Source organism: Artibeus jamaicensis, unplaced genomic scaffold (assembly GCF_021234435.1).
Source record: "Artibeus jamaicensis isolate MK-2021 breed Jamaican fruit bat unplaced genomic scaffold, CSHL_Jam_final contig_519, whole genome shotgun sequence".
Classification (NCBI taxonomy): domain Eukaryota; kingdom Metazoa; phylum Chordata; class Mammalia; order Chiroptera; family Phyllostomidae; genus Artibeus; species Artibeus jamaicensis.
In genome coordinates this window covers 56,445,829-56,460,793 of record NW_026521871.1, presented here as the reverse complement: position 1 = coordinate 56,460,793, position 14,965 = coordinate 56,445,829, and positions in this window count along the sequence as shown.

Sequence of the window (14,965 nt, the reverse complement as noted above, 5' to 3'; positions counted from 1 at the left end):
GCTCTCAGCGTTCCTTCATGCCTGGGACTTAGTAGTGGACACGCGCTCTCACCGTCCAGGTGGAAGGGACGGCACACCTGACGTGGCTCACGGCCTCCTGCTGGTCCGGCATTTGCTACCATGGCCACCGTGTTGGGGGTTAGACGGGGGTGGGCTCCAGAAATCGGTGCTGGCAGCTAGGCCTTGAAAAGGGGTCAGAAACTGCCACGAGGTCAGAACTGCCTTTTCGGTGGGGCTGTCGGTGGCCTGGTGTTCTTGAGGTTGAGTTGGTATGTGAACCTCGGGTGTTTTAGGACAAGCCCGGTCCCCGTGCTCTGCATTTTGGGGTTCCTTTCTCTCCCCATCCTCGAGGTGGAGGGAGGGCTGACCCTGCCCCAGGCCTGGGCTGCACAGCAGGGGCCACGAGGCGCACGGCGCCACCTAGTGTCCACCTCCAGATCGTCTGCTGGGGTGGGAGAGCCTGCGGCAGCCGAGACTGGACGCCAGGCAGGCCAGGCTGGAACCTTCTGGAGTGGATGTGAGTGAGAGGGCACCCCCCTGGCCCCCACCCCAGTCCGGGTTCAGGGACGGCCTCTGTGAGGAAGTGGGGTTTGGTCCGAGACCTGACAGGTGAGCAGGTATTAGCCAGGCAGAGTGGGTGGTGGGGATGTGGGTGCTGGGGGTGTGGGTGGTGTGGGTGTGGGTGCTGGGGCTGTGGGTGGGGAAGTGTAGCGTTTTTTGAGAAACAAGGAAATGGCTGGTGTGGCTGGAGGTCAGAGTGCAGAGGGGACAGGGACGTGGTAGGGAGCTGGTGCGGGAGGAGGCCTGGGGCTGGCGTGTGCCCCTCACTTTGTGTGGCCTCTGGTGTTCAGCACCGTGATGTCCAGGCCCTAAACCTGTCATGGGGCCTGCCCTTCTGCAGGCCAGGGGGTGGGCGCCCCTCTGGGGCTGGCAGAGGCCCCCAGCCAACACACGGAGGTGCCCGCGGCCGCCTTTTCTCTTTGGTGGGGGGCACAGCCTTGTCCTGGGAGCCTTGGCTCAGCTCCTTGGGGTGTCTGGTTTGCTCTCCTCATGCCTGGCGCTGCTTGGGGTCTGGTGTCCCATTGAAGAAATCAGGTCCCCACTTCCTAGCCCGGCTCCAAGGCCTGGTCCCTTCTCTCACAGTGACAGTGGCCACCATCCTCTGCTCAACATCAGGTCCCCCGGGGGCAAAGGGGACGGGGAGCCGATAGGGCTCGCTCCTGGACGGCTCGCGGGCCCTGGGCCCCGGGCTGAGCGCCCGCCCCAGGACCCCATCTCGTGCCCAGAGAGACGCCAGCGGGAGGGACTGTCTTCGGTGCCCACCGTGCACATGAGGAGGCCGATGGAGAAGTCAGGCAACTGGCCAAGGCCACGCGTCTCAGCAGGTAGCAAGGCTGGGACGTGAACCTGTCTGACTGCACAACCCCAGTCCTTGGCCGGCACCCTCGGTTCCCTCCACCCATCTCTCAGTCTCTCTCTCTCCCCGCGCCCCCTGAATTTCTGGAGCTGCCCTGACAGCGTGATTCTCCTGCAACCAGGGGACCCCTGCTCTCCACCCCCACGCTTCCCGGTGGCTGCAGCTCACGGCCCTGTCCTCACAGGGCCTCTCTGTCCCCGTCATCTGTTGTTGCCTGGTTTCCCCACCACCCTACTGTGTGCTCTTTGGAGCTGGAGTTTCGCCTGCTGCCTGAGGGTCAGCCTGCCACTCCCAGGGGCGAGTGTTCTCTTGTCCAAACCATCGTTATCTCTGCTCTGTGCACTCCACTGGCCCGGCGCCAACCCTTGGACTCCCAGCGGAGTGACAGGGTGAAGGGCAGGTGCCATGGCAACCCAGAGAGTGAAGTTCTCCTTAAGACACGTGACTCAGGGTCTGAGAGGGGGCAGCACCATCCTTAGCATAAGTTTCCTTGTGATGGCGCTTGTGGGCTTCACCAGGACCCGGGGTGAGGGGGTGGAAATGGGGAAGTGTCCTGTCCCACTGACTTTGGGGGCCAGTGTGAGACAGGCTGGTGGGACGAAGAGTTGGCTTGTGTCCCTCAAGATTCAGAATGTCCCACGAGATATCCAAGTTCCACTTACTGTTTGTTATTCGAGCAGAGATGCTAATTTTTTTTGTATAAACACGAACGCCAGGACAGCCTAACAGCCACCGAGCTTCCCAGGAATGCTTCCGTTGTGGGAACCGAAGGGCAGCTCTCGCACTTGGCTCAGAGCCGTGTGCCCTTTTGGAAAGTGACGTCACTAACAGCAGCACCACACCGGGAATCCGAGTGGCCCGTTGCACACGACCGCATCAGTTTCACCAACAGCTGCTTCGTGCATGGAGATTTTTCAGGTTTTATTAGATGCATTGGGGTGACATTGGCTAATAAAATTCTTCAGGTTTCAGGTGTACAATTCTGTAATGCAGAATTGTATAGTGCGTTGTGTGTTCACCACCCGAAGTCCTTATTTGGAAATAGCAAATACCAAGGAGAAGGAGCAACAGTATTCACTCAAACACTGTCTCACGCCCCTGAACCCCAATGCAGTCGTTAACCGCAGGCGCCAACGCTGGGCTCCGCACTGCCTTCCCGGCCAGCTGAACTTTCATATCGAAATACCTGTCACACCGTGAACTGTCTGTTTTATTTCTCCCGTGTAGAACAATATACGTTTAGGAAAGTGTTTGTTGGTAGATTGCACTGTCTGTAGATTTCAGCTGGGCGCAGTAAAGCCAATATCACAAAAACATTTGTTTTAAGAAAAAGGGGTTGTGGTGGAACAGAGAACTACAGTTCTAAGGAAATGAGAGTGACATTTGTTTTCTTGGTGCCAGAATGTATACACCCAATAAGTGATAGTTCCATCCACGCTCTCGTGGCAGCCAAGGACTTGCTTAGTTGACTGTTTTTGCTCCCGAGACATGGCGATCTTCTCTTTGAATTGCCTGCACAGGCAACACGGGTTTTAGTTGTCCTCTCCTGAGAAGTTTTTGGAGTTTTGTTCATTGAGGAAGATTTTGATTTTAAAAATAAAATTGTAATTTTTTGATTCCAGAGAGAAAGAGGGAGGGAAGGAGAGAGAAACCTCAATTTGCTGTCCCACTTATTGACACACTCATTGGTTGATTCTTGTATGCGCCCTGACTGGGGATCGAACCCGCAACCTTGGCACATCAGGAAGACACTCTAACCACTGAGCTACCCAGCCAGGCCAAGGAAGATATTGATTTTTGAAAAGAACCGACAGCTCTCCGGAGCAAACTGCTGAGATTCGGGTGGGTGGTCCAGCTGGGTGGGTGGTGGGTGGTGGGTGAGGGGGTTCGTGGTCTCGGACTGCGAGAGTTGGGGCGGGGTTGTTTGCTCGTCTCTCGGTCTCCACCCTGGCACGGGGTAAGTGCTGGGTACTGAGCCGAACCAAACTTCATCAAGAACGAGAGGTGAGCTTGGGGTGAGAGGGCTGAAGCAAGTGCACGGAGCGTGAGCGTGGGGACCCCCTCCCCCAGGCGGTGACTACACTGCTTAAAAGACAGTGCGGCAGAGGCCACGGTCCAGGCAGAGGGGACGCTGCTGTGAAGGGAAACCTCCCTTCCCTGTCTGTCCCCGTGTGAAGCCCACGGCCCACAGGTAATTGTTAGCAGTAGCGGGGGGCTGGGGAGCTCTCTCCCGACAGGAAGCACCGTTGGCAACGTAGCGAGTCCCCTTCCGGGCTGGACGTGCACGCACGCAAGGCCCACGCAGCCTGAGCAGGACTGCGCCCTGACCGAAAGTCCTGAGTAGCTTGGCTCGGAAGGAAGTTCCAAAGCGAGGCAGCCGAAGGGGTTTTGAAGACAGGGAGGCACCAGGACCACGTTCATGGAAAGGGCGCTTTTGGATGCGCAAGTTCTTAGGGAAGCACTTTTCCTCCTCGTCTGAAATGCCATGGAGAACGAGCACTTACCTTCTAGTTCAGGGGCCAACAGCAGCAGCCGGACACGTGGAGGACAAGGTCGCCATCATTCGCCGTCAGGGTAAGTGTTCTGAAAGACGGAAAGTGTGATGGTCTGGGGGCCATCAGGAGAAGGTCACTTTACAGAGTTATCAGGGAAGGTCACTTGGAGGAGGTGACCCCTGAGTCCAGACCAGAGACTGTGCAAAGGTCCTGAGGTAGGAGAGGGCTTGGTGGGCTGGAGGAAGCCCCTGAGGCCTAAGGGATTAGTGACCAACCAGGAGAGTCCTGGAACAGGAGACCAGAGAGGCAGGCAGGGGGCCATACCTTGGAGGGTCTTGTAAGCCAACGAGAGCTCCGTGAGATGGATTCAGACTTTATTTTAAAGGAAAGAATGTGCTCTGACTTGGTTCTAAGTGACCTCACTAAGACAGTGAGGCAGAGAAGGACGAGAGCCAACACAGGGGACCAGTCAGGGACCATTGTGGTCATCAGGGCCAGAGAGGACGTGGCCTTGGATGAGGGTGGGGCTGTGGAGACAGGAAGAAGTAAATGGACTCCAGATCCGTCCAAGGTAGAGACAGCCACCAGGACTTGCTGGTGGAGTGACGAGGGTGTGAGAGACAGAGAGAGAGAAAGGGACCACCAAAGGACCAGTGCCTAGGATCCGTTCCTGAGTAATTGTGTGGGTGGTGGTACTATTTATAGAAACTGGGAAGACAGGCCAAGAGCAAATCCGGGAAGCCGAGGGGTCAGGAAAACGAGAATTCCTTTTTTGGTCAAATTCGTTTTGAAATGCCTCTTTGACACCCAAGTGAGATACCAAGTAGGCCATTGGTTAAATACATTCAGAGTTTTGGGAACAGGTCTGTCTGGAGGTAGAAATTTTATTTTATTTTTTAATTTATGGATTCGAGAGAAACATCGGTTTGTTGTGCCACTTACTTGTGCATTCATTGGTTGATTGTTGTGTGTGCCCTGACCGGGGATCGAACCTGCGGCCTCGGTGTAGCGGGAGATGCTGTAACCCCACCTGGCAGGCTGGAGGTGTGTTAGAGTCCTCACATATGTTTAAGGACAAGGGAGTGAACGTGGGCCGGTGGCTGCATTTTCCAGTTTTTGGACTCCCTTACTGCAAAGTTTCTGAGCGGTAGGAAGAAGAACCTACGTAGGAGGAGGCAGAGAGTGTGTTTCCACATTTGAATGTCCCCTCTGGGCTCTGTCTTGCCGCTAAACCAGTTTTTGGCTCCTGCAAGAACTTCTAGAGTTTCTGTGCGGTGTGGGGTGCGAGCGCCCCCTGCTGGTGAGTTCTAGCATTTTTCCCAACACGCCCTGCAGGGCAGAAAGCAGCTTTGAGTTCAAGCCAAATACCAAAGAAATACCAAAGATTTCTTTGGAATATCAAAGAAATCAGGGTCAAGGTTGCACCCAGGTAAGATCACAGGCTATGGGAGGTGTGGTGGGACAGCTGGGAGAAGCTTGGTCTGGGGCAGACAGGGCAGATTTGAATCTCACCTTGGCTGAAGCAAATGACAAGTCTCTGCCTGGAGACAGACTCTGGACGGGCGTGTCCAGTAAATTGTCACCATTTTCTCTGACGGTGACAATGTTCTCTGGCTGTTCAACGTGGCAGCCACAGGTCACATGTGACTGCTGGGCGCCTGAAATGTGGCTGTCGTGACTGAGAAACTGAGTTGCTACATTTTTAAAATTTTTAATTTATTTATTTTAGAGAGAAGGAGGGGGAAAGAGAAGGAGAGAGAAAAACATCAATTTGTTGTTCCACTAATTGATGCATTCAATGATTGATTCTTTTTATTTTAAAGATTTTGTTTATGTTTAAACAGAGTGGAAGGGAGGGAGAAAGAGAGGGAGAGAAGCATCAACGTGTGGTTGCCTCTTGTGCACCCCCCACTGGGGACCTGGCCCACAATCCAGGTACGTGCCCTGACTGGGAATCGAACTGGCGACCCCCTGGTTCCCAGGCCCATCCTCAGTCCACTGAGCCACACCAGCCAGGTCCATTGGTTCATTCTTGTCTGTGCCCTGACCAGGAATCGAACCCTCAACCTTGGCGCATCTGGACGACACTGTAACTAACTGAGCTACCCGGCCAGGGCAGCTTTTTCCATTTTCATCACTTTAGTGTAAATAGCCACCTATGGCTGCTGACTACAGTATCGGACAGCGTAGCTGTGAAGACTCAGTTTATCCGTCTGCACAATGGAGGCGACGGCACCCACCTGCGGCTTTTGTGCAGGATCAGTGAGACGATGTCGGGAAACACCAGGCGCGGTGCCTGGGCCATGGCAGGAGACTCGCCACGGAAACCGCAGGGCCTTCCACCCACACGCCCCCACCGGTGGCTAACTTGCTTTTATTCATCTGCTGCCGTGACTTCCAAAGGGAAAGCCACGGGTACTCAGTAGCACTGCTGATCTGCCTCTTAAAAGCCTTCTGTGTGGAATGGGTGGGTGGGTGTGGTGGCTGCTATCGTCCCCGTTTCTGGGATGGGGGCAGCATGAGCTTATGGGAAGGCAGTCGTCCCAGTCCATGGATAATCAAAGGCAAGGCCAAGCAGATGACAGAGCTTGGCCCCCGTCCTGCAAAGCCACCCTCCGAGCACGCAGAACAACTCCGTCCCGGCTCCGCAGATTTCGCAGGGTGATTGGCTGCCGAGCTCTCAGCCTCTCCCACCGGCCGACCTCGCCTGGGGCGCACGCCAGGCCAGTGAGACAGGGAGCGGAGTGAGTTCCGATTTCGGCCTCAGCTGCAGGGAGGGGACCATCGCAGGAGCCGCGATGCTGCCAAGAGCAAACCAAGGCTCTCCATGCTTCTCCAGCCTGGGCGCAGGCAGCACCTGGCGTCTCCCAGGTGGCTCCCTGGTCCTCAGGGAAACCTGTAGGTGACTCAGGGAAGACACCGCTGAACACCATGCAGTTAAACTAATGGTGGCTCGGTTGACAGCAGGTCAGCACTTTCAACCATGTGACTAGAAAGCCACGAAGGTGGCCCTGGTTGGTGTAGCTCAGTGGATTGAGTCTGGGCTGCGAAGCAAAGGGTCGCTGATTCAATTCTCAGTCAGGGCACATGCCTGGGTTGCAGGCCAGGTCCCCAGTAGGAGTCTTATGCAAGGCAGCCACACATTCATGTTTTTCTCCCTCTTTCTCCCTCCCGTCCCCTTCCCCTCTCTCTAAAAATGAATAAATTAATTTTTTTTAAAAGAGAGAAAGCCATGAAGGTAAATGAGAGGTACTTTCTAGAAACAGTTAACTGTGTTGGCTTAGAGTCAGGAGACCTGGGTTCAAGTTCTAGCTTCTCCATTTGCCCACCATGTGACCCTGAACAAGTCCTTGTAATCTCCAAGCCTCTGTCTTCCCTCCAGGAAAACGGGCGCGCTGTCACCACCTCAGCAGATGGTTGTGAGCGGAAATGCGCGTGGCACCTGGTAGGTCGCAGGGACTCGGAGGTGCTGGCTGGCGTTACGTGCTCCCGGGTTAGCGTGAGAGGAAAACCCCGACAGCACAGCCCTTGGTGTCCCCCACTGTGTGGGTTCCATTGTGTTCCCCCAAACTTGTGTGTTGGAGTCTTAACCCCCGGGCTCTGAGCGTGACTGTACTTGGACACAGGGCCTTTGAAGAGGCCGTTAAGGAAGCGTGGATGCACAAAGAGGGGCAGAAGGACAGAAGGACAGAGGGAGACCGTGTGAGGACAGAAGGAGATGGCTGCCTGCCAACCAAGGACCGAGGCCTCAGAGGAAGCCAGGGCTGCCGACACTTTGATCGCAGACTCCTGACCTTTCCTGACCTTTCCTGACCCGTCCAGCCTGTGCTCCGCATTCGGGGCACGAAGAAAGCGTCAGGCAATGGTGAAAGAGGCCGGTGTTGGCGTTCCCGAGACAGACTGGGCGTTGGGGGTCCATCAGCACCCCCCAGAGGAAAGCAGGGAAGATGCCCCGTGAGCCCACAGCGGGACGCAGCTCACGGAGAACTCTTCCTCAGTGAAGACCCCCACCCCCACGCGGTCAGGCCCCTGCTGTGGGCTCACACGTGGAAGAAAGATCAGACCCAAGGCAGCAGGGAGGGCGCGGGGTGGGAAGCAGGGACAGACAGACTTGGTCCCCGTGTATAATGCGTGTTCCACGGTGGCGTGCCGAGCTGGAGGGGCTGCCCGGCCGAGGAAGGGTCACGTGACTAACGCCAGGCCTCAAGTCCAAGGTCATTCGTCTCCGGCGTGTGGAGAACCAGAGAACAAGATTAAGTGCGAGATTAATTATCACGGCTCTGAAGGCTTCTTTTTTCTTTTCTTCCCTCCCTCTTTCCTTTTTTCTTTCTTTGAATGTTAATACTTTATTTGGGTATAAAGACAAGGATCTGGAAAATACATTGTATTTGAAATTTTCTTGGTGCTCCCTCACAGTGTGAAAGCCTTCCCCCGCCCTCCACCCGAGCTAATCTGCCCAAATTCCAATACTTAAAAATTACAGCGGCAAAAACCAAAGCCCGAGAACAAGAAAACCAGCTGGAGAAGGCACCCCGGGCCAGAGCGCCCCGGGGTGCGGCCCCCCGAGGCCCCGAGCTGGAGCCTGCGGTTTGGCTCCACTCTCTCTCCTCCTGCCTCTTTACACAGGGGTCTGGGCGGTGGCTGGGCCAGTCCGAGTCCGGACCCGAGAAGGCTGCTCCAAGCGCTGGGCGGCAGGGATCGTGGAAGCGGGCACGGGTCAAGGTCTGCGTCATCACTTGTCATCACTTCCCATCGCTGCACACCGGGCGGCAGGAACTAGGCTGTCCTCATCCTTCTCTGAAGCTGTTTTGGGCCAAACATCTGCTTCTGCTTTTCCAACCGCCAGCATCTGGCCCAAGGAAGGGAAGGGAAAGTCTTCCTTCCGACTCCTGGCGCCACACGAGGACGCCCTGGCAGTCAGTGGTGACAGAGGGGCGGCAGGTGGGCAGGGAATCCTGGACTTCCACTGGGGATGCCCGAGAGGCCCGGCCTGAGCAGAAGGGGAGGAGCAGGTGAGTCACTCTGTGCTCTCCCAGCCTTCCTCCCACGCCTTGTCCCGGGGGGAAATACGCTCCTTTCCTATCACCTAAGAACCTCCCTGGGGGCTCCTTAGAGACCAGGGGAGGCACAGATTCCTGAGACCCAGCAGAGAGCAGCTCTGCACCTAGAGACACCCTCTCCCCCATCCCACCGGCCCCACCTGTGCTTCTGGGGAACAAGGCCCCCGGGCCCTGTTCCAATGTGCCAGTGCCCAGGGACTCTGATGCTTGTTCTCTCTGCGTCCCTGGTGCCGAGTCCGCTAGGACCTGTTTCCAATCCCACCCACCCCCACCCTGCTTTCTGATGTATCTAGTTAGGGAAGTGGAGGACAGAAGCCTCATTTCATTTTTTTAAAGATTTTATTTATTTCCGTTTAGAGGGGGGAAGGGAAGGAGAAAGAAAAGGAGTGAAACATCGGCGTGCCAGAGATACGTTGGATTGGTTGCCTCTCTCACACCCCGACCTGGGGACCTGACTGCAATCCAGGCAGGCGCCCTTAAAAGGAATTGAACTGGTGAACTTTTGGTTCGAAGGCCAGCACTGAATCCATGGACCCACACCAGCCGGGGCCAGAAGCCTCATTTTACATGCAAGGAAATCAAGCCCAGAGAAGCCCACGGGCTTGCCCAAGAGCAGGCCCCCGGCTTAGTTTTGGAAATGGACTTCAAGTTCCAGTCCGCCCGACAGGCGCCCGTGATCCTGACTGCGGCACGCAGTGCCTCTAGGGGGCGTTGTAAGAACAGAACTTCAGATGGAGTCAGGGAGATGGAGATGGGCCTCTGTTTTATCGGGAAACTCGACCTCCTACCATGACTAAATCCCGCCTTTCAGGGGCTTCATGCAGTGAAAGTGCATTTGTCACTCAGATGCCAATCTGACCCAGGAGCTCCGGGACGCTTGTCCCAGCTCAGGGCTCTGCCTTGGAGGCCTCTGCGTCCAGCGGGGAGGGTGGAGACAGGAAAGGGCGCACCCTCCTCGAAACCTCCGCGGCCCAAAGCGAGGCACGACAGTCCTGCTCACTTCCTCCCGGCCAGCGCCAGGTGTGCCGCCTCGCGCAGAGGGCGGGCTGCTGGGGAACACACGCCTCCGGGGCAGCCGCTTGTCCGCAACAACTCCGCACCGTGGACTGCGCAGCGCACACTGTCTAGTAAAGTTATTTCCGCCCCAGCCTGTGTGGCTCACAGTGGGTCGGAGCATCATCCCGTACAACAAAAGGTTGCGGGTTCAATTCCTGGTCCGGGCACATGCCTAGGTTGTGGGTTCGATCCCCAGTCAGGGTACGTACAGAAGACAACCAATGGATGTTTCTCTCTTTCTTCTCCTCGAGTGAGGATTTTTTTTTTTTTTTTAAGTTATTTCTGGGCCGTGGCTGGTGTAGCTCAGTGGATTGAGCTCGGGCCTGCGAACCAGACAATCGCGGTTGGATTCCCAGCCAGGGCACATGCCTGGGTTGTAGCCCAGTTCCCTGCAGGCCAGTTCCCAGCAGGGGATGCACGAAAGGCAACCATACATTGATGTTTCTCTCCCTCTCTCTTTCCCTTCCCCTCTAAGGATAAATAAATAAAATCTTTTTAAAAAAGTTATTTCTGCCCCATCTCAATGACCACAAGTTCTTTCTATTCTTTAAATACTGTGTTTTCATAACTGAATTGGTCTAAAATATGTGGTAATTTGATGGAAACTTCGTAGTTCTTTTATTTTTTATTTTACTTACCTTTAGAGAAAGGGGAAGGGAGGGAGAGAAACAGCGATGTGTGGTTACCACTCATATGGCCCCCAACCAGGGACCTGGTTTGCAACTCAGGCCTGTGCCCTGACTGGGAATCAAACCGGTGACCTTGGTCTTCACAGGCCGGCACTCAGTCCACTGAGTTGCACCAGCCACAGCCCCTTCAATGTGCAACGAGGATGAAGTATCTGTGAGCAGCCCCTCTGCAGCCCGCTCTTTCCCGGGGTCCCTTGGGTGTGGCCCGCCGCAGCCTTCCCACCGGAGGGCAGGCCGGAGTGCAGCGGCCGTGGCCTCACTTGGGCTCCTGGGTTCACGGCAAGAGCGGATCTGGAAGCCGAGCCTCCTCTTTCACGAGTGGAAACGAGCACCTGAGAAGGACACACGCGGGCCCATCTGCTCAGCTCTGCGGCTCAGCGCGGGCATCAGCGCCATCTGCTGGACGTGGCGGCGGCTTGCGAATGAGCCCCGCGGCGCCAGCCCGCACCCGGGTTCCCGCGGAGGGTCTCTGTTGCCTCGACGTTCTATGAAGACGAAGAGGTACTAGTTCCCCGAAGGAGCAAATCTGCATTTTCTCAAATGCGTGCGTGTATCTTCCCCTACAAGCAACCAGTAAAATGACTCTTTTTTAAAACCAGGAAAACTCTTTTTTAAAAACCTGAAAGGTCTCTTCAATGCTCCGTAGGACATTTTTGGCCGCAGGGCCCAAATGTTCAGGTTTACTTTGCAGGCCCCGCTCCCGGCAGGGCGGCCACCCACCCCGCCCTGGTCCTGCCATGGGTGTTTTGGAAGGACACGCCCATCCTGGAAGCTTCCAGGCCACCTTTGACCTCGGCTGCTTGGAAACCTCCCGCGCATCCCCGCACCATCCCACTGCGCTTCAGGTCTCGGTTCCCGCACAGCGCGCCCCCCCCACCCCGCGGGCCCTGACGCCCGCCGGAGCTCAGGCCCAGCCGTCCGCGTGCGGAGCGCCCACCCTCCATCCTTTCAGCAGCCAGGCAGAGGTTCGCTGCTTCTCACTCCTGTGCGCCCGCCCCTTTCTGCCATCACCCAGCGTTGCTTTAAGAGGTTAATAAAACCCAACTGACCCGCTGCCAAAGGAGGCGGATCCGGGGGCTGTGAGAAGGAGCCTGGCCACCCTCCACTGTTGGGGAGACATTTACAGATGCCCCTGCCAGTGTAGGACGGAGCCGGACACTGGATGCGGGGGGGGGGGGCGATGGGGGGGTGGACAGAGAACCTCGGTAATAAAGATAGGCCCAATAACTATAGATACAAGGAGTGGTCTCCGATCTGCTCTACTTTTGGCCGAGGTGCCAAATAATAGATGTCACATATTAATGTGACCCCTCCCCGCAGGACTTGCAAAGTACAGAGGCTTTGTGGGTGGAAGCCTCCACCCCCACGGAGGATAGAAAAGGGGCCCAGCAGGGAAGTTAAAGAAAAAGATGGTGTTTGCAGAAGGCTGTCCCTGCGCTGGGCGGCTCCCCCACCCGCGGCAAAGGGATGTGTGTCGGTGCCTACTTGTCATCTTAAAGGGAGGGGAGGGGAAGGGGCTGGGAAGGGACCTGTTAGAGAGGTGGGCGTCCCAGTGGGCTCCTGCCTCAGTGATCTAAAACGTGGGGCCGGCTGGCCGTTCTGACCGCGGGGCAAAACCACATCACCACACTGAGGCGGCCTTGTCCCCAGGGTTGGTGACATTGACAAACACAGGGCTGGGAAGGGAGGGTCAGTGGCTCTGCATCCTTTTGGGTTTCCGTCAGAAAGATACAGTACATATAAGTGGCTTCACAGATAACGGTAAAAATAACTAGAAAATTAGTAGTAAAATAATTAGGATACAGGGGGCTTGAGTATTTCTTGCCATTATTTTTAATAAAATACCTTTAACTGTCAGTGAAAAAGCAAGCTGTAGAATAATTCCTACAACACATTCTTATTTTTGTATGTATGTGAAAACTTATACATGAGTATAAGTGCCTATTTGATCAAAACAGAGTCAACTAGCCCTGGCTGGCGGAGCTCAGTGGATTGAGCACAGACTTGGGAACCAAAGGATCGGAGTTCGATTCCCAGTCAGGGTACATGCCTGGGTTGCAGGCCAGTTCCCAGCAGGGGACACACATGAGGCAACCATACATTGATATTTCTCTCCCTCTCTCCTTTCCTTCCCCTCTACGTATAAATAAAATCTTAAAAAAAAAAACAAAACAGAGTGAACTATTAAACTAGGTTGATAGTTCAGAGATGGGGGTGGGGGGAACCAAGAGACAGGTAACTTTTTCCTTATCCTGCCTCTGAATTGTTTGAATCTTTACAATTTTTTACCATAAAAAATAATAATTTGTAAAGTGTTTTAAATGGAAAGCTTGAATTTGGAACTCAAAGTGACTTTCCCATTAAGCAATGGCATTAGAGGTGAAGGGAATTACGATCCTCGTGAGGGCTGAGGCATATTCCCTTTCTCATTTTGCAATTAGCTCCTTTGTTTGTTTCCTGGTTGTCAGTCTTTCCCCTAAGAATGGAAGCTCTGTGACAGCTGACCCCTAAGCGCCTGCAAGGTCATGGTCCCAGCTTGCTTCGTCACTTCCTTAAACTAACACAAACTAACTTCCTTAAACTCCCCCTTCGCCACTTCTGCCCCTTCTCTCTGTCTTCCTTTGCTACGGCTCCTGTAACCAAGGCCCACCAACTGGGTGGCTGAAAACCATACAGATTTATTGTCTCAGAGTCCTGGAGGCTAGGCACCCAAGGTCAAGGTGTTGGCGAGGTTGATTCCTTCTGAGTCTGTGAGAGTGTCTGTTCTGTGCCTGCCCCCCAGCTCCCGGCGGTTTGCCGGCAAATCCTCCCACAGCGGTTCTGCCTCTGTGGTCACCTGGCCCTTTCCTGTCCTGCGCCTGCACCTCTTCTCTTCTTCTGAGGACACCAGACATTTTGGATGGAGGACCCGCCCTGCTGCAGTATGACCGCCCTAACTGGTTACATCTGCAATGGCCCTGTTTCCAAACAAGGTCGTGTTCCGAGGTCCTGGGGTGAGAACCGCAACATGTTTCAACAGGGACACAGTCCGACCCAGAAAGGCTTCCTACAGCCAGTCCTCCGTGGAGCTGCCAGAGTGGACTTTTAAAAACGTACACCGCTCCGCTCTCCTGGCTGCCCACCACAGCAATGAGAACGCCAAATCAGGGCCGCAGGGCTTCCTTCAGGGGCGCCTCCCTCTCTCTCTAGCCACACCTCTCCCCACCCCCGACCTCATTCATCCGAGAAGCCCTCCTATTTCTATTTCCAGAGCATTCCAGTCTCCATTTCCCAGGAGGTCTTTGCTGTTCCTTCTGTCTGGAACGTGCTCCTGCTACACGTACACCTGGCTCTCCTTCTCACTTCTCCCTCCACAGGGAGAGGTCCGGCCTGACCCTCCCTAGAACAGTGACTGCTTCCATCCCCTTGGCTCAGCTTCTCTGCAAAGCCAGTGCTGTATGTCAGTCATCTGTGTTAGGTAACATGTCTCCTCACAAGACTGTAAGCTCTATGAGGGCAGGGATTTTTTTAAATTTGAAAGCCTTGCAAGATATTGTTATCAATTTTCTAATTAAGTTAAACTTTTGAACAGGCAACCATTGGTACACTGGAAGTCAAAATGATATAAAAAGGAATCTAGAGAATTCTCATTACCATTCCTGCTTCCAGTTACCCAGTTTCCCCTACCCCATAAGAAACCACTTTTAATAGTTTCCTAGTATTTCTTTATGCAAATACAATACAAATTTGCATATATGTGCATACATATTCTTATTTTCTGACATACACCAAAAATATCATTATATAGGGCCCTGGCTGGTGTAGCTCAGTGAATTGAGTGCAGGTCTGTGAACCAGAGGATCACGGTTCAATTCCCAATCAGGGCACATGCCTGGGTTGCAGGCCAGTTCCCAGCAGGGGATACACTAGAGGCAACCATACATTGATGTTTCTCTCCCTCTCTCCTTCCCCTCTAAAGATAAATAAAATCTTTTAAAAATATATCATTATATACATAGGCTGCACTTTGCTTCTCTCCCTTGAAAATATTTCCTGGACATCATTCCATGTCAGTTTACAGAGAACTCCATCCTTTTTACAGCTGTATAGTATTCCCTTTCAGAGACATACTACAGTTAATCTTGTCAGTTCCCTGCTTGTGGCTTCCATTTTTCGCTATTGCCACAAGTGCAGGACAAGGATTTTAACACTAACGAGCGGAAGAGGGCGTGCTTAATAGAAAACAGCCCAGGGGAGGGTCCAGCCCGA